Source organism: Bos mutus, chromosome 2, assembly GCF_027580195.1.
Source record: "Bos mutus isolate GX-2022 chromosome 2, NWIPB_WYAK_1.1, whole genome shotgun sequence".
In the NCBI taxonomy this organism is placed as follows: Eukaryota; Metazoa; Chordata; class Mammalia; order Artiodactyla; family Bovidae; genus Bos; species Bos mutus.
The window spans coordinates 135,370,306-135,391,628 of NC_091618.1; the positions used below are offsets into that span (position 1 = coordinate 135,370,306).

The 21,323-nt window shown below is 43.5% G+C and overlaps 1 protein-coding gene and 1 non-coding gene across 2 annotated transcripts in view; both read left to right on the forward strand.

Moving 5' to 3' along the window:
- The first annotated feature begins 3,237 nt into the window (after positions 1-3,237).
- On the forward strand, positions 3,238-3,346 carry LOC138985111 (U6 spliceosomal RNA). The gene has a single exon (XR_011462377.1). It is a non-coding gene; the product is annotated as a U6 spliceosomal RNA (small nuclear RNA).
- Positions 3,347-4,936: 1,590 nt separating this feature from the next.
- Positions 4,937-21,323, forward strand: part of OCA2 (OCA2 melanosomal transmembrane protein) — a 284,959-nt gene continuing 268,572 nt past the window's right edge. Inside the window, exon 1 of the mRNA XM_070381524.1 lies at positions 4,937-5,037. The gene's annotated coding sequence lies outside the window, so the exon portion shown is untranslated. The remainder of the gene's footprint in view (positions 5,038-21,323) is intronic.

The following is a 21,323-nucleotide window of genomic DNA, read 5'->3' on the forward strand; positions in this document are numbered from 1 at the left end:
TGTGTCCTTCCCCTGGACCTGGCCTCTGTGACTGCTCGCTAAATGGAATATGGCAGAGGTGGCACCTGCCTATCTTGGGTCAGGCCTCATGGACCTCGCTTCCATTTCCTGACTCTTGGGTCCCAGCCACCATGCTGTGAGGCAGTCCAAGCATTAAGGAACAGGCCACTTGGCAATGGCAGTAGACCCACACCAGAGGTAAGTTAGTGCACCTCCAGATGCTTCCAGCCTCCAGACTCAAGTTACTTCCCACCTTTGTGTCACCCTGACTGTCTTGGTATATAGATGAGCTATCTCCATGGTGCCTTTTTGAATTCCATTCTGACCAAAAGAATCTGGGAGCATGATAGATGGTCACTATTTTTGTCACCAAACTTGGGGTGGTTTGTTACAGCAATAGATAAAGACGTGTCTGAGTTTGTGTTTGATTTGTCTACTTTCTGAGGTGGGCCAAGTGGTAGAAGGAAACTGCTCTGGCCATCTGCCCCAGTATCCCTTCCTTTCCCATACCTATAAACGATCAATATGCAGGTTTGGCTGATCTGACCATCTGTGGGCACCAGTGGGTGAGCAGAACACAGGGGCTTTGTGGTCAGAGCAGACAAAGGCCGGGGTCCACAGAAGCCTGAAGAGCCAGTGGTCTTCATAAAGGGTGGAGTTCATAAAGGGAAGCCACAGTCAGGTTTCCACTGAAGACGTGGCTGAAGGGCAGGGCAGGGGATCACTCTGAGTTATACCTGTCAATTGAGGATCTGAGGTCAGGGGCATCTTCACAGGATCACCCACAAATACATAAAATATGCATAAGCACACATTCATAGAAACCCACCACTGTATATAATATAAGCAAAAGGATTTTATTGCAGAAATGCTGAAATTTGCATGTACATTCAAGTATGGTTGGCCCTTGATCAACATGGGAGCTCGGGATGCACAGCTGAAAATCCATGTGTAAATGGACCTACACAGTTCAAACTCATATTGTTCCAGAGTACACAGTACCATGTACTTCAAAATACACACTGTTGGCCTTTGTGTCAGATTCCAATGCTGCTCTTTGCTGAGAAAACTTAGAGACCTCCTATTTTGGAATTTCCTGAGCCATCCAAGAAAAGTGTGACTTTATGGTGATATCTTGGTAAAATCACCATGTATTTCCTGAACTGTCCCTAACCACTCTGGCTGAAGAAGTCCAGTCCCCTTTCACGGGAAAGCAGGGCCATATGAATTACACTACAGGTTTCTAGTGATGCTTCTGTATCCAATTCTTGTTCCCAGCTGCCAAGAAGGGAACCCCGATCTGGACCTGGTTTCAGCAACCAAGAGGGAGGGCTGGCAATAAATCAGGATCTGAGATAGCTCATGGTTTGGTCCAACGTGGTACATGGCCTTGGAGACTCCCCTGCTCTGAGGGGCCTTCACTACCATGTGGGTTTGCCAATTCCTTGCAAGGGTGAGATTTCTTCCATAATTTAGGCCATGCAAGTTCACCCCCTGGAGCAGGAATAGGAGTGATTTCACTACAAACGTTTAGCAGCTACTCAAGAGACAGAGACTAGACAGGCTTGGGGTCAGCACGTAGATGCTAGGGACATGGGCATGAGGCATGGAGAGCCATGTGGTAGCCACGATTGCCCTGCTGGTGAGTTGTGACCCTTCTCTGGTCACGTTGGCACTCACAGTCAGCCTCCCACTGTATGGAGGGCATTCAGTAAGGGCAGGGCAGCCTGGAACCTTCTGTCTGCCCCAGATGCCTACACATTCATGCTCTGGGGCCCCCTTAGCACTTTCCCATGTATCAGAGTTCTCAAAGTGCTGGAGGAAGACTTGGCCAAGGTGGCCTCCACTCCACGTGAATAGGGTTGTTGCTGTGTCCACACTGGCTGCGAGTGGCAGTCTGAATACAGACAACTACTCATGTGGCACTCGGCCTTCTCTTGGGGACGCTGGGGTCTCTAGCTGGTGTGCCAGCACTGGAACTGCTCTGTGGCAGTGCCCACTGTGCTCTGGGAGGCCTGGCGACCTTGCATCCCTGGTCCTTGCTCCTGGGCAGCCCCCACCACACCCTGCTTTGTACAGTTCAGTTCAGTTCAGTGACTCAGTCGTGTCTGACTCTTTGCAACCCCATGGACTGCAGCACGCCAGGCCTCCCTGTCCATCACCAACTCCCAGAGTTTACTCAAACTCATGTCCACTGAGTCGGTGATGCCATCCAACCACCTCATCCTCTGTCATCCCCTTCTCCTCCTGCCCTCAATCTTTCCCAGAATCAGGGTCTTTTCAAAGGAGTCAGCTCTTTGCATCAGGTGGCCAAAGTATTGGAGTTTCAGCTTCAACCTCAGTCCTTCCAATGAACACCCAGGACTGATCTCCTTTAGGATGGACTGGTTGGATCTCCTTGCAGTCCAAGGGACTCTTCTTCAACACCACAGTTCAAAAGCATCGATTCTACAGCATACGTGTTATAAGTGTGTACCTTCGAACACCTAGAGGGCTTCATAGTTCTCTCAGAGAGGCTTGGAGAGGACACTCTCATAAGGATAACTTTTTGAGTTCTGCCTCTTACACTGTAGGTGAGCGAAGAGCTTTGGACTTCCTGCAGTGCCCAGTAGATTAAAGCCCCAGTGGGGCTTCCCAGTCCACAGCAAGCCTGTGTGTCTGTGTGTGTGTGCGCCTGTGTGTTTGTGCCTATACATATGTCTGTGTGTTGGGCTGCGTGTAGTTATTTATGTGTCTCTCTGTGTGCCTGTTTATATTTTTGGGTGTGCTTCTGCATCTCTGTGTGTGTAATGTCTGTGATATGTGTGTGTATGTTTGTGTCTCTGTGAATAGTTTACCTGTCTCGGTGTGTCCGTTTGTATTTCCTTATGTGTTTATGTGTCCATGTGTGTCCAAGTGTGCATCTGTATGTGGGTGTGTCTGTGTGTTGTTTGTGTGTGTGTGTATGTTGTATGATACAGTGCTTTCCACAAGTGTAACCTTCACAGCCCTAGGCTGGAGGCAGGAAAGCATAAGGAAATAAGATGAATGCTGATCAGGTTTATCAGCTGTAGTAGAGAACTCTTAAAGAGCAGAACAGAAAAAAGTAGGCAGAATATTTACTAATTTCACATTTTCCCAATTCTTGTTCATAGGGAAAAAACTGTTACAAGTATCAGTACTTGGCTACCTTCTATCAAGCAGAGCTGCATGGGGCACAGTAAGTGCTGGCTGCACCTAGTGTTCAGAGAGGGCTCTGCCCCTGGCACTCATTGTGGCACATACCAAAATTGGAACCATGCAGAGAAGATTAGCATGGCCCCTGAGCAAGGATGACATGTAAATTCGTAAAGTGCTTTGTATTTTCAAAACTCTTAGAGGAAACCATAGGCAGAACACTCTTTCACATAAATTTCAGCAAGATCTTTTTTGACCCACATCCTAGAGTAATGAAAATAAAAACAAAAGAAACAAATGGGACTTAATTAAGCTTAAAACCGTTTGCACAGCAAAGGAAAAAGGCCATAAAGCAAAAAGACAACTGTCAGAATGGGAGAAATATTTGCAAACAAAGCAATTGACAAAGAATTAAACTGCAAAATATACAAACAGTCCATGCAGCTCATCAGAAAAACAAACAACCCAGTCAAAAAATGAGTGGAAGACCTAAACAGACATTTCTCCAAAGAAGAAATACAGAAATACAAACATATAGATGGCCAACAAGTACATTAAAAAATGCTCAACATCACTCATTAGAGAAATGCAAATCAAAACTACAATGAGGTATCACTTCATACCAGTCAGAATGGCCATGATTATATAAAATTTACAAAGAATAAATGCTGGGAGGGTTTGAAGAAATGGAACCCTCTTACACTGTTGGTGGGAATGTAAATCGGTACAGCCACAATGGAGAACGGTATGGAGTTTCCTTAAAAAACTAAAAATGGAACTACCATATGACTCAGCAATCCCACTACTGGGCATATACCCAGAGAAAAGCATAATTCAAAAAGATACCTGTACCCCAATGTTCATCACAGCACTATTTACAATAGCCAGGACATGGAATGTCCATCAATAGAAGATGTGGTAGAAATATACTGTGAAATATTACTTGAGACTGTCATACAGAATGAAGTAAGCAGAAAGAGAAAAATCAAATATTGTATGGTAAAGATGATCTGCAAAGCAGAAATAGAGACAAAGATGTAGAGAACAAACATCTGGATACCAAGGGGGAAGTGAGTGGGTGGGTAGGATGAATTGGGAGCTTGGGGTTGAGAAATATATATCTATCTATATATATATATATATATATATATATATATATATATATATATGTATAAAATAGATAACTAATGAGAACCTGCTGTACAGCACAGGGAAATCTACTCAGTGCTCTTTGGTGACCTAAATAGGAAGGAAATCCCCCAAAGATAGGATATATACATATATAGCTGATTCATTTTGCTGTACAGCAGAAACTAACAAAACATTGTAAAGCAGCTATACTCCAATTAAAAAAGAGAGTGAGCTCTGGTCTCTGACCAGGAGCATCTTTTCTTCTTTTTTATTAAAAATTTTTTTTAATTTATTTTTTTAATCTAAGGATAATTGCTTTACAGAATTGTGTTGGTTTCTGCCAAACATCAGCTTGAATCAGTCATAGGTATACATTATGTCCGCACCCTCTTGAACCTCCCTCTCACCTCCCACTCCATCCCACCCCTCCAGGTTTGTTACACAGCCTGGGTTTGAGTTCCCTGAGTTATACAGCAAATTCTCAATGGCTATCTATTTTACATATTGTCTTCATTTTTTGACTGTCTCTTGCAGCTGCTAGGGTAAGGCAGCAGGGGTGGGAGCAGCAATGGGGTGGAGTGGTTGGGGGCGGAGGGGATGCCCGTCGTGACGTCTGTGGGTGTGGCCAGGCCGGCAGGAGGACCGTGGAGCAGCTGGGAGCTCGCCTGCCTCCCAGGACTACCTCCATCGTCACTCAGCGCTCTCATCTTCAACTGTAAACTTGCTCCTGGAAGAAGATCAAGTCTTCAGGTTAGTTGGGAGAGAGGAGATGAGGAACTAACCTGTTCTAGGGAGCAGGCGGGGTTTTAATAAGCCTGTGCTGAATTGTTGCTTTTAGGAGCAAGGAAAATTCCTCTCAGGGGAAATGTGCAAAGTCTAAGACTGAATAGCTGGTGTGAGCACTCGGGCTTGACACCACAACAAGTTAATTTCTGGATATAATGGCTCATTGAGAGGCAAGTTCCCAAGACAAAGGGCGTCGTCCCCAGCCCGGGAGGGCCGTGGGCACACGGACGAAGAGAATTTGGAACAGTTCAGGCAGCAAATGTTCTGCCTGAACTGAGGAATGACTTAATCCACGTGAACACTAGTCAGGCGTTTTTGTGGAATGGAATGCGCCAGGGTGAAAACATTAAATCCCTCAGAGCTGCTTCTCTGCACTCTGACCACACACAGTGGAGTAAATGAATTTAAGGTTGCCCACTCTTTCCAAAGAATGGATGTCAAGCACAGGCATCCCTGGGTGTGGATGTGCTTGGGTTTGACAGGGTAGGTATCTGGAGCTCCTACCACACTGGCCTGGCTAGCTGTGAAGCTACCCAAGGAAAATGTTTGAGCGCTGATTTAAGGAATGTGATAACTCTACAACCTGCAGTGATTTTGAGGAAGAGCCAACAGGAGGCTGTGAGCAGGGTGGGCAGCTTCTATATCCTTGTATTTACAAGGCAGTGCCCTGTAACCTAAATCATCTAGGAAATGCCATCCCCGAGGTGTGCATGAGGTGAGCTAGGGGGTGAGCATGAGGTCTGCTGTCCAGGCCCCTGGGGCAAGGCCTGCCTGGGCTTGGAGGGCCTGGGAGATGGAATACGTCTAGGGATACTTGTGCTGTGCTGTGCTTAGTCACTCAGATGTATCTGATTCCATGTGAACCCATGGACTGTAGCCGCCAGGCTGTCTGTCCATGGGGATTCTCCAGGCAAGAATACTGGAGTGGTTTGCCATGCCCTCCTCCAGGGGACCTTCTTAAATCAGGGGTCGAACCCAGGTTTCCCAGATTGCAGGCAGATTCTTTACCATCTGAGCCATCAGGGAAGCCCTCTCACATAATTGCTATTAAGGATTAAATCTCAGGTTAGTTGGGAGAGAGGAGATGAGGAGCTAACCTGTTCTAGGGAGCAGATGGGGTTTTAATAAGCCTGTGCTAAATTGTTGCTTTTAGGAGCAAGGAAAATTCCTCTCAGGGAAAATGTGCGAAGTCTAAGACTGAATAGCTGGTATGAGCACTCGGGCTTGACACCACAACAAGTTATTTTCTGGATATAATGGCTCATTGGGAGGCAAGTTCCCAAGACAAAGGGCGTCCCCAGCCCAGGAGAGCCGTGGGGATACGGAGGAAATGTTCTGCCTGAACTGTGGGATGACATCTGCTCTCACTGCTGACTTAACCCACGTAAACACTAGTCAGATGAGAGCTCTAGGTAAACTGTAACTCTGTGTTTAGTCGCTTTGTGATCCTATGGAGTATAGCCACCAGGCTCCTCTGTTCGTGGGGATTCTCCAGGCAAGAATACTGGAGTGGGTTGCCATGCCCTCCTCCAGGGTATCTTCTCAACTCAGGGGTTGAACCCAGGTCTCCTGCATTGCATGCAGATTCTTTACCATCTGAGCCAAATTGTAAAGGATTGCACAAAAACTACCTCTTATTGTAGATTTAGTTTACAAATGCTTGAGTGCCATTGTTCAAATCAGGTATAATGTTGGGGTGATTTAGGAATATAAGTCTCTAAATATTTATGGCACTGATGAAAAGCAAATGCTGATACCATTCTTGTTCTCTGAGAAGCCATGACACTCTTGGGGTTAAGTGAGATCTGAGATCATCAGGAATCATGGAGTAGGGGGAGACTCTAGCTGCTGCTACAGATCTGGGTGCCTCAATGCCTGAGGAAGGTTTTAAGCCTGAGTCCAGGGCATCATGTGCATGTTGGAAAGATCGCCGTGATTAGATGATGGGGAGCAGCTAGGAGGTTCTAGAAAGCCACTGTAGAGTCCTGCCAGCTGAGAGGTGACTGCAGGCAGGTCAGGGAGGCTCTGCTTAGGTGAGGGTCTGCAGAGTCAGAGGGAGTCATCAGAGGTGCTCCTGGTTGTGTGTACCTGAATGGTCACAGGACCCCAGGGGAAGGAACAGGTTTTGGGACTTCTGCAGAGGTGTTTGGGCACCTTGGAGACACTGGGGTAGATAAGAAGGCAGCTGGAACACAGTGGTCTGGGCTGCAGAAGGGGACTGGTGAATCACATGTCCATGAGTGAGAACCTCACTTGCTGGTTAGATTTTACAGTTTTGTGCTTTCAGTTGTGCTGTACTGCGGGATATGTGGAGGTGCTTGCCTACTGTTCGGGGAACTGCTTGCCTGGGCAGGATGCCCCCATGCTAAGGCACCTGAGACCCCAAGTACAAGGAGTTGCACTTGGCAAGGGGAGTAGCAGGACTCAACTGCAGCGCAAGTCTCTTTTTGGGGAGGGAGAGCTCTGTCTCCTACGATGGGGAGAGAGAGAGAGAGGCCTGAGCACAGAGTGGGACCTCCAAGTTCTTCCTCACCTGGGGCTTCCCAGGTGGCACTAGTGGTAAAGAACTCGCCTACCAAGGCAGGAGACAAAAGAGACTTGGGTTTGATTCTTGGATCAGGAAGATCCTCTGGAGGAGGGCATGGCAATCCACTTCAGTATTCATGCCTGGAGAAACCCATGGACAGAGGAGGCTGGCAGGTCACAGTCCATGGGGTCGCAGAGTCTGACACCACTGAAGCAACTTGACACATGCATACCGAACTTCTCAAGGCTCAGAGGAAGACAGCTCTTTTGTCTGAACTAAAAGTTGAAAATTATATTTTATTCAGGGGGTTTTCTGAGGACTCAAGCCCCAGAAGATAGCCTTTCAGATATTTCTGAGGGATTGCTTTGAAGATGTAAGAGAGTAGCCAAGATATATAGGAATTTTTGCGGCAGAAACCAGGTAGTCGGAGCATCAAAAGATAACTGTTAATTGAAAGGAACCAGATAGCCCAAGGAATTTAGTGCTTTTCTTTGTAGGAGAAGACGCTAGCATCTGGGCCCACTGAAATCACTCCTTTGATATGCATCTCAGCTCTCCAGGGCCTGCATCCCACCTGCTTCCTCCACCCTGAACCTCCTCAGGGTGCAGTTGGCGGTGGCTGTAGGGGCTGCTGGCTTCATTGTCACAGCGTCCTTTGTTTACTGATACAGTAGGCAACATTCTTTGTCCCCACTTTACAAAGAGAACAGAGGGCTTCCCTGGTGGGCCAGTGGTTAAGAATCCACCTTGCAACTCAGGGGACAATGGTTTGATCCCTCCTCTGGGAAGATCCCCCGTGTCTCAGGGCAGCTCAGCCACTGTGCCACACCTACTGAGCCTGTGCTCTAGAGTCTTTGCTCCACAGCAGGAGAAGCCACCTCAGTGAGAAGCCCTCACACCGTGACTAGAGAATAGCCTCCCCTCCCTACAACTAGAGTAAGCCCATGCACAGCCACAAAGACCCAGTGCAGCCAAAAATAATTAAAGATGTAAAATTAAAAAGAGAGAACATAAAAGGGGGCTTTTAACCCAGTTCATTCATTGCAAGAGCCATCTGAAGGGATTAAGGATCAGACTTCACAGTCTCGGTCCTGGCCTGGAGTGGGATAAGGGAAAAGGCACCCACACTGCTGTCACTGGGAAAGGCCTGTCTCTGTGTACTGGGTGGGCCAATTCCTGGTGGCCTCTACAATCCCAGAGTCGATTCCTGCACCTTCTCTGGGCTTCATCACCTAGAAAGACTGCACCAAATGCAGAAGACCCAGTCACACCCACAGGGATGTAGCTACCTGGACAGTTCTACATCAAGAAGGAAACTTTGGTCCTGAATGGTTTTGTGGAGAGGGACATTATATAACTGGGTGTGTTCTCAGGACTTAGACATTGTCTATAGGAGGAAGGAATTGCCTGTGGAATGATTTCTATTTAATAATAAAGTTTTCGCAGCAGCTAATGTGCTTTTAGTCTGTCGTCTGTTTTCATTATTGCATTATGTCAAATGATGAAAGAACATGGAGAAAAGTGTTCTTAAAATTTACAAAGAAACTGTTTTCCACATGATGTGTATTGCTACTGCTGGTTTATGTACTACTGTAAAAGCACCAGGCTAGGAGAAGGCAATGGCACCCCACTCCAGTACTCTGTGCCTGGAAAATCCCATGGACGGAGGAACCTGGTAGGCTGCAGTCGATGGGTCACAAAGAGTTGGACACGACTGAGCGACTTCACTTTCTCTTTTCACGTTCATGCATTGGAGAAGGAAATGGCAACCCACTCCAGTATTCTTGCCTGGAGAATCCCAGGGATGGGGGAGCCTGGAGGGCTGCCGTCTATGGGGTCGCACAGAGTTGGACACGACTGAAGCGACTTAGCAGCAGCAGCAGCATTGTATTAAGTCATTCACTTTATTCAATTGGCCTGTCTGTGCAGAAGAGGGGACCACATCCCAAAGACAACTATAACAGCACCACAACATGCACAGTGTACCAAGGAGGTGCTTGTTTAGGTGTAGTCTTGCTGGGCTGAAGGCTACTCAGGGCAGGTTCCTAGGACTTGCCACTCTGAGTTCCACTTCCTGTTCTTATGTCTCTGCTGGCTCACTGGCACCAAACCTAGAATGCAAAGAAATTCTATCATGCCCATAAAGTCCTAGCCAAATTCTGCTCTCACTGCCATCATGGAAGGGCTGTGGGTATCTGGCCCCAGCTGGAGCATAGAGAACACAGCTCTCTTAATCCTCTTTTCTTTTTTATTTTTGATTCTTTTTTCCCCTCTATTTTTTAATTGGAGGGTAATTGCTTTACAATATTGTGTTGGCCTCTGCCATACATTAACATGAATCAGCCACAGGTATATATAATCCCCTCCCTCCTTAAACCCTTTCCTATTTCCCACCCCATCCCACCCCTCTAGTTTGTCACAGAGCACTGGGTTGAGGTCCTTGTGTCACACAGCAGATTCCCACTTGCAGTCTGTTTTATATACGGTAAGTGGTGCTAGTGGTAAAGAATCTGCCTGTCCGTGCAGGAGACGTAAGAGACACAGGTTTGATTCCTGAGTCAGAAAGATCTCCTGGAGGAGGGCATGGCAACCCACTCCAGTATCCTTGCCTGGAGAATCCTATGAGCAGAGGAGCCTGGCAGGCTACCGTCCATAGAGTCGCACAGAGTCGGACATAACCAAAGTAACTTAGCACACAAAGTATATGCTTCCATGCTGCTCTTTGAATTTGTCCCTCCTTCTCCTTCCCCACTGTGTTCGCAAGTCTGTTCTCTATGTTTGCATCTCCACTGTTCCCCTGCAGATAGGTTCATCAGTACCATTTTGTCTAGATTCCATATGAATGCAGTAACATACAATATTTTTCTTCCTTTTTCTGACTTACTTCACTCTGTATAATAGACTAGGTTCATCCACCTCATTAGGACTGACTCAAATGCATTCTTTTCTTTTTTGTAGCTGAGTAACATTCCATTTTATATATGTACCACAGCTACTGTATCCATTAATCTGTCAAGGGACATCTAGGTTGCTTCTATTTCCTATGTATTGTAAAAAGTGCTGCAACGAACATTGGGGTACATGTGTCTCTTTCAATTATGGCTTTCTCAGGGTAAGTACCTAGTGTTGGCATTTGGGTCATATGATAGTTCTATTCCCAGTTTTTTAAAAGAATCTCTATACTGTTCTCCATAGTGGCTGTATCAACTTACATTCCCACCAACAGTGCAAGACGGTACCCTTTTCTCCACATTCTCTCCAGCATTTATTGTTTATAGACTTTTTAATGATGGCTATTCTGACTGGTGTGAGGTGATACCTTGTTGTAGTTTTGGTTTGCATTTCTCTAATGATGAGTGATTAAGAAAATTAGAGATACCAAGGGAACATTTCATGCAAAGATGGGCTCGATAAAGGACAGAAATGGTATGGACCTAACAGAACCAGGAGATATTAAGAAGAGGTAGCAGGAACACACAAAAGACTGTACAAAAAAGTCTTCACGACCAAGATAATAATAATGATGTGATCACTAACCTAGAGCCAGACATCCTGGAATGTGAAGTCAAGTGGGCCTTAGAAAGCATCACTACGAACAAAGCTAGTGGAGGTGATGGAATTCCAGTTGAGCTATTTCAAATCCTGAAAGATGATGCTGTGAAAGTGCTGCACTCAATATGCCAGCAAATTTGGAAAACTCAGCAGTGGCTACAAGACTGGAAAACGTCGGTTATCATTCCAATCCCAAAGAAAGGCAATGTGAAAGAATGCTCAAACTACCACACAATTGCACTCATCTCACAGGCGAGTAGAGTAATGCTCAAAATTCTCCAAGCCAGGCTTCAGCAATACGTGAACCATGAACTTCCAGATGTTCAAGCTGGTTTTAGAAAGGGCAGAGGAACCAGAGACCAAATTGCCAACATCTGCTGGATCATCAAAAAAGCAACAGAGTTCCAGAAAAACATCTATTTCTGCTTTATTGACTATGCCAAAGCCTTTGACTATATGGATCACCATAAACTGTGGAAAATTCTGAAAGAGATGGGAATCCCAGACCACCTGACCTGCCTCTTGAGAAACCTATATGCAGGTCAGGAAGCAACAGTTAGAACTGGACATGGAACAACAGACTGGTTCCAAATAGGAAAAGGAGTACGTCAAAGCTGTATATTGTCACCCTGCTTATTTAACTTCTATGCAGAGTACATAATGAGAAACGCTGGGCTGGAAGAAGCACAAGCTGGAATCAAGATTGCCGGGAGAAATATCAATCACCTCAGATATGCAGATGACACCACCCTTATGGCAGAAAGTGAAGAGGAACTAAAAAGCCTCTTGATGAAAGTGAAAGAGGAGAGTGAAAAAGTTGGCTTAAAGCTCAACATTCAGAAAATGAAGATCATGGCATCTAGTCCAATCACTTCATGGGAAATAGATGGGGAAACAGTGGAAACAGTGTCAGACTTTATTTTTGGGGGCTCCAAAATCACTGCAGATAGTGACTGCAGCCATGAAATTAAAAGACACTTACTCCTTGGAAGGAAAGATATGACCAACCTAGATAGCATATTGAAAAGGAGAGACATTACTTTGCCAATAAATGTCCATCTAGTCAAAGCTATGGTTTTTCCAGTGGTCATGTATGGATGTGAGAGTTGGACTGTGAAGAAAGCTGAGCGCCGAAGAATTGGTGCTTTTGAAATGTGGTGTTGGAGAAGACTCTTGAGAGTCCCTTGGACTGCAAGGAGATCCAACCAGTCCATTCTGAAGGAGATCAGCCCAGGGATTTCTTTGGAAGGAATGATGCTAAAGCTGAAACTCCAGTACTTTGGCCACCTCATGCGAAGAGTTGACTCATTGGAAAAGACTCTGATGCTGGGAGGGATTGGGGGCAAGAGAAGGGGACGACAGAGGATGAGATGGCTGGATGGCATCACTGACTCGATGGACGTGAGTCTGAGTGAACTCTGGGAGTTGGTGATGGACAGGGAGGCCTGCCATGCTGCGATTCATGGGGTCGCAAAGAGTCGGACACGACTGAGCGACTGAAATGAACTGAATGATGAGTGATGTTTAGCATCATGTGTTTGTTGGCCATCTGTATGTCTTCTTTGGAGAAATATCTGTTTGGGTCTTTCAGCCATTTTTTGATTGGGTTGTTTGTTTTTCTGCTATTGAGCTGAATGAACTGTTTATTTGCAGTTCCCATTCTGAGGGTTGTCTTTTAATCTTGTTTAGTGTTTTTTTTTCTGTGAAAAATCTTTTAAGGTTAATTAAGTCCCATCTGTTTACTTTTGTTTCTATTTCCATTACTCTAGGAAGTGGGTCAAAGAGGATCTTGCTGTGATGTATGTCAAAGAGAATATCACCTATGTTTTTCTCTAAGAGCTTTATAGCTTCTGGCCTTACATTTAAATCTTTAATCCATTTTGAGTTTATTTTTGTGTGTGGTGTTGAAAAGTGTTCTAGCTTCATTCTTTTACATGTAGCTGTCCATTTTGTCCCAGCACCACTTATTGAAGAGGCTGTCTTTTCTCCACTGTATTTTCTTGCCTCCTCTGTCAAGATAAGGTGCCCATAGATATGTGGGTTTATCGCTGGACTTTCTGTCTTGTTCCATTGATCTATATTTCTGTTTTTGTGCCAATACCATACTGTCTTACTGACTGTAGTTTTGTAGTATAGTCTGAAGTCAGGAAAGTTGATTCCTCCAACTCCTATCTTCTTTTTCAAGATTACTTCGGCTATTTGTGATCTTTTGTGTTTCCATACAAATTGTGAAATTTTTTGTTCTAGTGCTGTGAAAAATACCATTAGTAGTTTGATTGTTGTCATTCACTCATTCAGTTGTATCAGACTCATTGCAACCCCTTAGACTGCAGCATACCAGGCTTCCCTGTCCTTCACAATCTCCCAGAGTTTGCTCAAACTCATGTCCATTGAATCGGGGATGCCATCCAAGCATCTCACTTTCTGTCATCCCCTTCTCTTACTGACCTCAATCTTTCCCATCATCAGGGTCTTTTCCAGTGAGTCAGCTCTTCACATCAGGTGGCCAAAGTATTGGAGTTTCAGTTTCAGCATCAGTCCTTCTGATGAATATTCAAGGTTGATTTCTTTTAGTGTTGACTGGTTTGATCTCCTTGCAGTCCATGGGACTCTCAAGAGTCTTCTCCAGTGCCACAGGTCAAAAGCATCAATCCTTTGGTGTTCAGCCTTTTTTATGGTCCAACTCTCACATCCATACAAAATGACTACTGGAAAAAATCATAGCTTTGACTACAAGGACTTTTGTTGGCAAAGTGATGTCTCTGCTTTTTAAAATGCTATCTAGGTTTGTCATAGCTTTTCTTCCAAGGAGCAGGTGTCTTTTAATTTCATGGCTGCAGTCACCATCTGCAGTGCTTTTGGAGCCCAAGAAAATAAAGTCTGTTACAGTTTCCATTTTCCCCCCATCTATTTGCCATGATTTCCTAAAGGAAATCAGTCCTGAATATTCATTGGAAGGACTGTTGTTGAAGCTGAAACTCCAATACTTTGGCTACGTGATGTGAAGAGCTGATTCATTTGAAAAGACCCTGATGGTGGGAAAGATTGAAGGCAGGAGGAGAAGGGGACGACAGAGGATGAGATGGTTGGATGGCATCGCCGACTCAATGGACATGAGTTTGAGTAAACTCCGGGAGTTGGTGATGGACAGGGAGGCTTGGCGTGCTGCGGTCCTTGGGGTCACAAAGAGTCAGACATGATTGAGCGACTGAACTGAACTGAACTGAATTAACTGAACTGAACTAATTTGCCATGAAGTGATGGGACTGGATGCTGTGATCTTAGTTTTTTGATGTTGAGTTTTAGCCAGCTTTTTTGTTCTCTTTCATCTTTATCAAGAGGCTCTTTAGTTCCTCTTTGCTTTATGCAATTTGGGTAGTATCATCTGCATATCTGACATGATTGAATTTTTCCTGGAAATCTTGATTCCAGCTTGTGCTTCATTCAGCCTGGCATTTTACATGATGTACTCAGCATATAAACAAATAAGCAGGGTGACAATATACAACCTTGACATACTCCTTTCCCAATTTTGAACCAGTCTTTTGTTCCATATCTGGTTCTAACTGTTGCTTCTTAACCTGCATACAGGTTTCTCAGGAGGCAGGTACTTTGATAGGGATTGCATTGAATCCATAGATTGCTTTGGGCAGTGTAGTCACTTTTCCAATATTGATTCTTCCAATCCAAGAACATGGAATATCTCTCCATCTGTTTGTGTCATCTTTGATTTCTTTCATCAGTGTCTTATAGTTTTCTGCATACAGGTCTTTTGCATCTTTAGGTAGGTTTATCCCTGGGTATTTTATTCTTTTTGTTGCAATGGCAAATGGGATTGTTTCCTTAATTCTCTTTCTGATTTTTTCCAAACTATGTTGAAATACAGTGGTGGGAGTGGGCACCGTTTTCTTGTCCCTCATCTTAGAGGAAATGCTTTGAGTTCTTCACCATTGAAAATAATGTTTTCTGTGGGTTTGTTGTATATGGCCTTTATTATATTGAGGTAGTTTTCTTCTATGCCTACTTTCTGGAGAATTTTTATCATAAATGAGTGTTTAATTTGTTGAAAACTTTTTCTGCCTCTGTAGAGATGATCATATGGTTTATATCTTTCAGTTTGTTGATATGCTGTATCACAATGATTGATTTGCATATATTGAATAATCCTTGCATCCCTGGGATAAATCCCACTTATTGATCCTCCTTTCTTAATGCCTCCATCGTTGAGCTTCCCCTCAGGCCTGGAACAGTGAACAACAGCTGCTGGACCAGGTCAGGAAAGACACAGGGGTAGAACCCACTGCCCTCCCAGCAGGGCATGCCCAGTCATCTCCCCCTGGGCACTGTCCCCTGGCCGCCCTTGTACCCAGTGTTGTCAACTGATGGGTCCCTCCCATCAGCCTCTGGGCACATCCTCTGGGCACCGCAACTAGGCTAGTTGGGAGGAGTCAGAGCCAGAGGGCAGAACAGATAGCATAGGTGGATGTATTTAAAAGGACAGGTGTGACTGTGACATTCCAATGGGTCTGAAATGTCAGCCATGACCATCATTTTTTTTTTTTTCCTAAATTGGTGGAAACTTGGTTATTTTGGTGTGGAAATCTGACTGACTGGAGGGTTCCTGCTCCAGATGGTCAGGGTGCCAGGGATGGCACCTCTCCTGCTCACTGCAGGTGTCTGTCCCAGCCCAAGCTTACCTTCATATTTTGACCAGGCCCTCTTCTGTGGCGTTCTCAGGGTGAGCACTAGACATCTTTCAATAGATCAGTTGCATGGGGTTCAGTGGGATGAGACCAGACTTAGGCTTTGGGTTCAGTGGAAGTTCAGCCAGGGGCAGGGGTGCTGGCGAGTGTTCCCAGTGGACATGCTGTGGGCTGGGGTTTTCCAATCACATGTGTAAGAGGTGCAAGCAGGAGGATTTGGGATATGTTTAGAGGAACAGGATGAGGAACATAAGAGAAAGAGAGGGACCTCTGGGTGAGCAGAACCCTCAGTCACCCTGAGAAAGTGAGCTGAGCAAGAACAGAGTCACTGGTCAGTGATGAGCAGGGATGCAGAGGAGGCTGTGGTGGGAGCCTGAGCTCAGGGAAGGTTGGAATGGGAGATAAACATCTTCAGAGTGGCCTGTGTCTAAAGCCCTGAGACTGAAATCTAGGGAGGGAGGGCTCAAGACAAAGGCTGGGAAGAGGGGAGGGAGTCAGCAAAGGAGAATGAGAAGAAGAACCAGAGGGCCAGGGAGTCGTGGGACCAGAAGGAAGGGTGCTTGCACAGTAGGATGCTGAGAACCCCGGAGAGGGACAGAGTTGAGAGTTTACCAGTGACCTTGGCAAGGTTGTTTTTCATCAAACTGGGGGACATAAGCTTGGGTGGAGTGGGTTCAATAAAGGAGAAATGAATATAGTCTTGAGAAGTTGTGCTATATAGAACAGGAGAGGAACTGGGTAGTGGCTGAATGACTCTGGGAAGACAGGGAGATTCAATTTTTTATTTTGAGGCAATTGTATATATACATGCAATTGTAAGAAATAGTAGTGAGATGCCCTGAACCCTTTACAAAGTTTCCTCCAGTGGCAAAATTATAGTACAACATGGCTGCCAGGATGCCAAGATATAGGGCGTCCCATCACCAAAGGACCATCGTGTTGCCCTTTTTCAACACTTACATTCCATCCACCCCACCCCACACTTAACCGGGGGGAAACAGCTAAGCTGGTCCCGTTTCTATAATTTTGTCATTTCAATAATGTTTCACACATAGAATCATATGATATGTAACCTTTTGTGAATAGCTTATCTCTGTGAAAGTGCATTCATGCAAGTTGTTGCATGTTTCAGTGGCTTGTGAGTATAAATGTCCCATGATAATATCATTTGTTTAACCACTCACATGCTTTTTCTTTCAGTTCTTTTTTTAACTTTATTAAAGTATAATTAACAAATAGACAAGTATTATACATATTTAAGCAGAAAATGATGTTTTGATAACACCCATTTCTTTCCTTTTTTTCCAGCAAATGTCATTTATTGTTATTAATAATGTTTTTCTTTCTTTTATTATAATTGATTTATACTATATTTAGTCCAGGTGTACAATATAGTGATTCAATATTTTGGTAGATTATACTGATATAAAGTTATTCTAAAATATTGGCCATATCCCCTGTGCTGTAAATTGTATACTTGTATCACAGTTATATTTTTTAAATTACAAAATGTATGATTTTACACATTTACAGGAGACTTGGAAAACACATAACAAATTACATATAGTTTCATTATTAAAATTATTTTTAAAGTAGATAAATTAATATTTTTGGTTTGAATTGCAATGTCAAACATTCAAAAGTTAATAGAATGATTATACAGAGAAGCAGAAGGATATGGTAGACCTGAAAAACACCATGAGCCAATTCAACATAATTAAGATTTATACAGTTTTCACACAACAATAGGATATAAATTCTACTCAAGTTCCCATAGACTATTAACTAGGAGACACTGGAATAGATCCAGGGACATAAAACAAGGTGGAAAAATTTCATGGTCTAAAAGTATTGAAGTCATACAGAGTCTGTTCTCTGTTAACTGTGGAATTATGTTAGAAATCAATGTCAAACTATATTTGAAAATAGCTCACATATTTTGAAGTACAGTGTGAAGAGAGAGATTTACCAAGAGAGATCTTTGACTTAGCCATTGAAAGCCTCAATAAAGTTAGAAGGCTGAAAAACCACAGAGAGTGATTGCAGAGAAGAAAGTTAAATTTAAATGAGAAATTAATATACAAGATAACTTTAAAAAACTATGTATTTGGAAATTAAACATTCACCTTTAAATGATGGGTATATCTAAGAAGCCATAACAAGAAAAAGTAGAAAATACTTGTGATAGAATAAACATGAAGAGAATTTACAAGAATTTGTTGCATGCAGCTGAAGCTGCTCAGTGCAGTTAAATAAGGTGTGAAAATAAATAGACACTAGAACAAACTTGTGAGAAATTTGAACGAAATCTGTACTTTAGTTAATAATACTGTATCACATGTTATTTCCTATTGTTTTTCTTTTTAATAACATAGTATATCTTTATATTCTCAGAATTGGATTAGGATTTTCATGACTCATTCAAAATTTTTTTTAAATCACCAAAATAACCTTTCTAGACTTTAGCAGTAACACTAAATGTCAGAATAAATGGAACTATATCAAAGTTTTGACTGAATGTAAATTAGAAACATAACATTCTAGTCAAACAAGTGGAACTAAAATGTCATAAATTTGTTTAGCTAGGCAAAATTCTTAAGTTTTTCAAAATATATATGTTATATTATACTTACTATTTATACATGACTTCCCTGGTGGCTCAGGGGTAAAAAGCCTGCCTGCAATGCAGGAGCCTCAGGAGAAGCCAGTTTGATCCCAGGGTCAGGAAGATCCCCTGGAGGAGAAAATGGCAACCCACTCTAGTATTCTCACCTGGAGAATTCCGTGGACAGGGGAGCCTGGTGGGCTACAGTCAATGGAGTCGCAAAGAGTCAGACATGACTGAGCAACTTTCACTTACTATTTATATATGTATACATAAAACTTTTTCTACTGAATTGATAAAGGCTTGAAAAGAACAGCAAAAGAGACATCCCGTGGCTACGTAATTATTAGCTCCCAACCTAAAGAAAAACCAGTTCTAGGGCAAGATACATTGCTACACAGGCTTAAGGAAAGCATGAGTGCGAATGTTCAGTTCAGTTCAGTCACTAATTTGTGTCCGACTCTTTGTGACCCCATGAACTGCAGCACGCCCAGCCTCCCTGTCCATCACAAACTCCCGAAGTCCGCCTAAACCCATGTCCATTGAGTCACTGATGCCATCCAACCATCTCATCCTCTGTTGTCCCCTTCTCCTCCTGCCCTCAATCTTTCCCAGCACCAGGGTCTTTTCCAATGAGTCAGCTCTTCACATCAGGTGTCCAAAGTATTGGAGTTTTGGCTTGAACATTAGTTCTTTCAATGAACACCCAGGACTGATCTCCTTCAGAATGGACTGGTTGGATCTCCTTGCAGTCCAAGGGACTCTCAAGAGTCTTCTCCAACACCACCATTCAAAAGCATCAATTTTTCAGCACTCAGCTTTCTTCAGAGTCCAACTCTCACATCCATACATGACCACTGGAAAAACCATAGCTTTGACTAGACGGACCTTTGTTGGCAAAGTAATGTCTCTGCTTTTGAATATGCTTTCTAGGTTGGTCATAACTTTCCTTCCAAGGAGTAAGCGTCTTTTAATTTCATGGCTTCAATTACCATCTGCAGTAATTTTGGAGCCCAGAAGAATAAAGTCAGCCAGTGTTTCCACTGTTTTCCTCATCTATTTTCCATGAAGTGATGAGACCGGATGCCATGATCTTAGTTTTCTGAATGTTGAGCTTTAAGCCAACTTTTTCACTCTCCACTTTCACTTTCATTAAGAGGCTTTTTAGTTCCTCTTCACTTTCTGCCATAAGGGTGGTGTCATCTGCATATCTGAGGTTATTGATATTTCTCCAGCTCTCTGGAAGTTCATGGTTCATGGAAGTCTACCATATCTTGTACTAATACAGTCACTCATTTTTTTTTTTTGATTAATGCTTGAATGATATATCTTTCTCCATCTTTTTACTTTTAGTCTACCTATCTTGTTATTTTGTAGTGAATTTCGTGTAGATTGCCCACACTCTGTGTTAGTGGCTCAGTTGTGTCTGACTCTGCAATCACATGGACTGTAGCATGCCAGTCTCCTCTGTTCATGGGATTCTCTAGGAAAGAATACTGAAGTGGGTTGCCATTCCCTTCTCCATGGGATCATCCCGATCCAGGGATCAGACTTGGGTCTCCTGCATTGCAGGCAGATTCTTTAGTTGTGCTTTTTAGCCTGTAGGGTTGCAAAGAGTTGGACACGACTGAAGGGACTTAGCATGCATGCATATATTATAGGGCTTCCCTGGTGGCTCAGATGGTAAAGATTTTCCTAATCAACCCTGACTATTCAATGGAAGGCCTGATACTGAAGCTGAACCTCCAGTACTTTGGCCACCTGGTGTGAAGAGTCAACTCATTGGAAAAGACCCTGATGCTGGGAAAGATTGAGGGCAAGAGGAGAACGGGGTGACAGAGGATAAGATGTATAGATGGTATCACTGACTCAGTGGACATGAGTTTGAGCAAACTCAGGGGATAGTGAGGGATAGGGAAGCCTGGCATGCTGCAGTCCATGGGATCAAAAACAGTTGGACATGACTTAGCAACTGAACCATAACAACATACTTTGATAACCAGATCAGAGAGTGTTAACAATTTTCCCTTCAAAAATCAAGCATAATGTACAGAATTCCAGAGAGAGAAAATGCATTGTTTTTACCCATATTTTTCGTGTTTTCATTGTTGTTTTTACCTTGCTGCTGCTCCAAAACTTATCTTTCCTTTTTTTGTTTAGAGGAACTTTCTTTAGCCATTCTTTTAGGATAGGTCTACTGGCAACAAATTCTTGCAGTTTTCTCTCACCTAAGGTCTTGATTTCCCCTACATTCCTAAAGGATATATTCTCTAGATAGAGGATTCTGGGTTGACAGTTCTTTCTTTTCATTACTTGAAAACTATGATGCCACTTCTTCTGGCCATTGTGGGTTTTGTATTTGAATTTTTTCCCATGTAGTGACATCTTCAGTTTTCTCTTAATGGTTTCAAGAGAAAGATTTAGATTTCAATAGTTTGACTACAGTATATCTTGGTATAGATTTCTTTGGGTTTATCTTCTTTGGAATTTACAAATGTCTTCAAAGTGTAGGTAGATGTACTTTCTCAAACTTGGGAAATTTTCAACCATTCTTTCTTTTTTTTTTTTTAATGGGATATAGTTGCTTTATAATGTTGTACAACAAAGTGAATTAATTATATATATACATATATCCACTCCCTCTTGGATCTCCTCTCATTCTCAATTCCCACCCATCTAGATCACCAGAGAACACCAAGCTGAAAGCCTTAGGCTGCACAGAAGGTTCCCACCAGCTGTCTGTTTTACACATGGCAGTGCCCATACATCAATCCTAGTGTCCCAGTTTATCTGATTGACTCCCCTCACTGTGCCCACACATCCATTATCTATACCTGCATCTCTATTCCTGGCCTGCAAATAG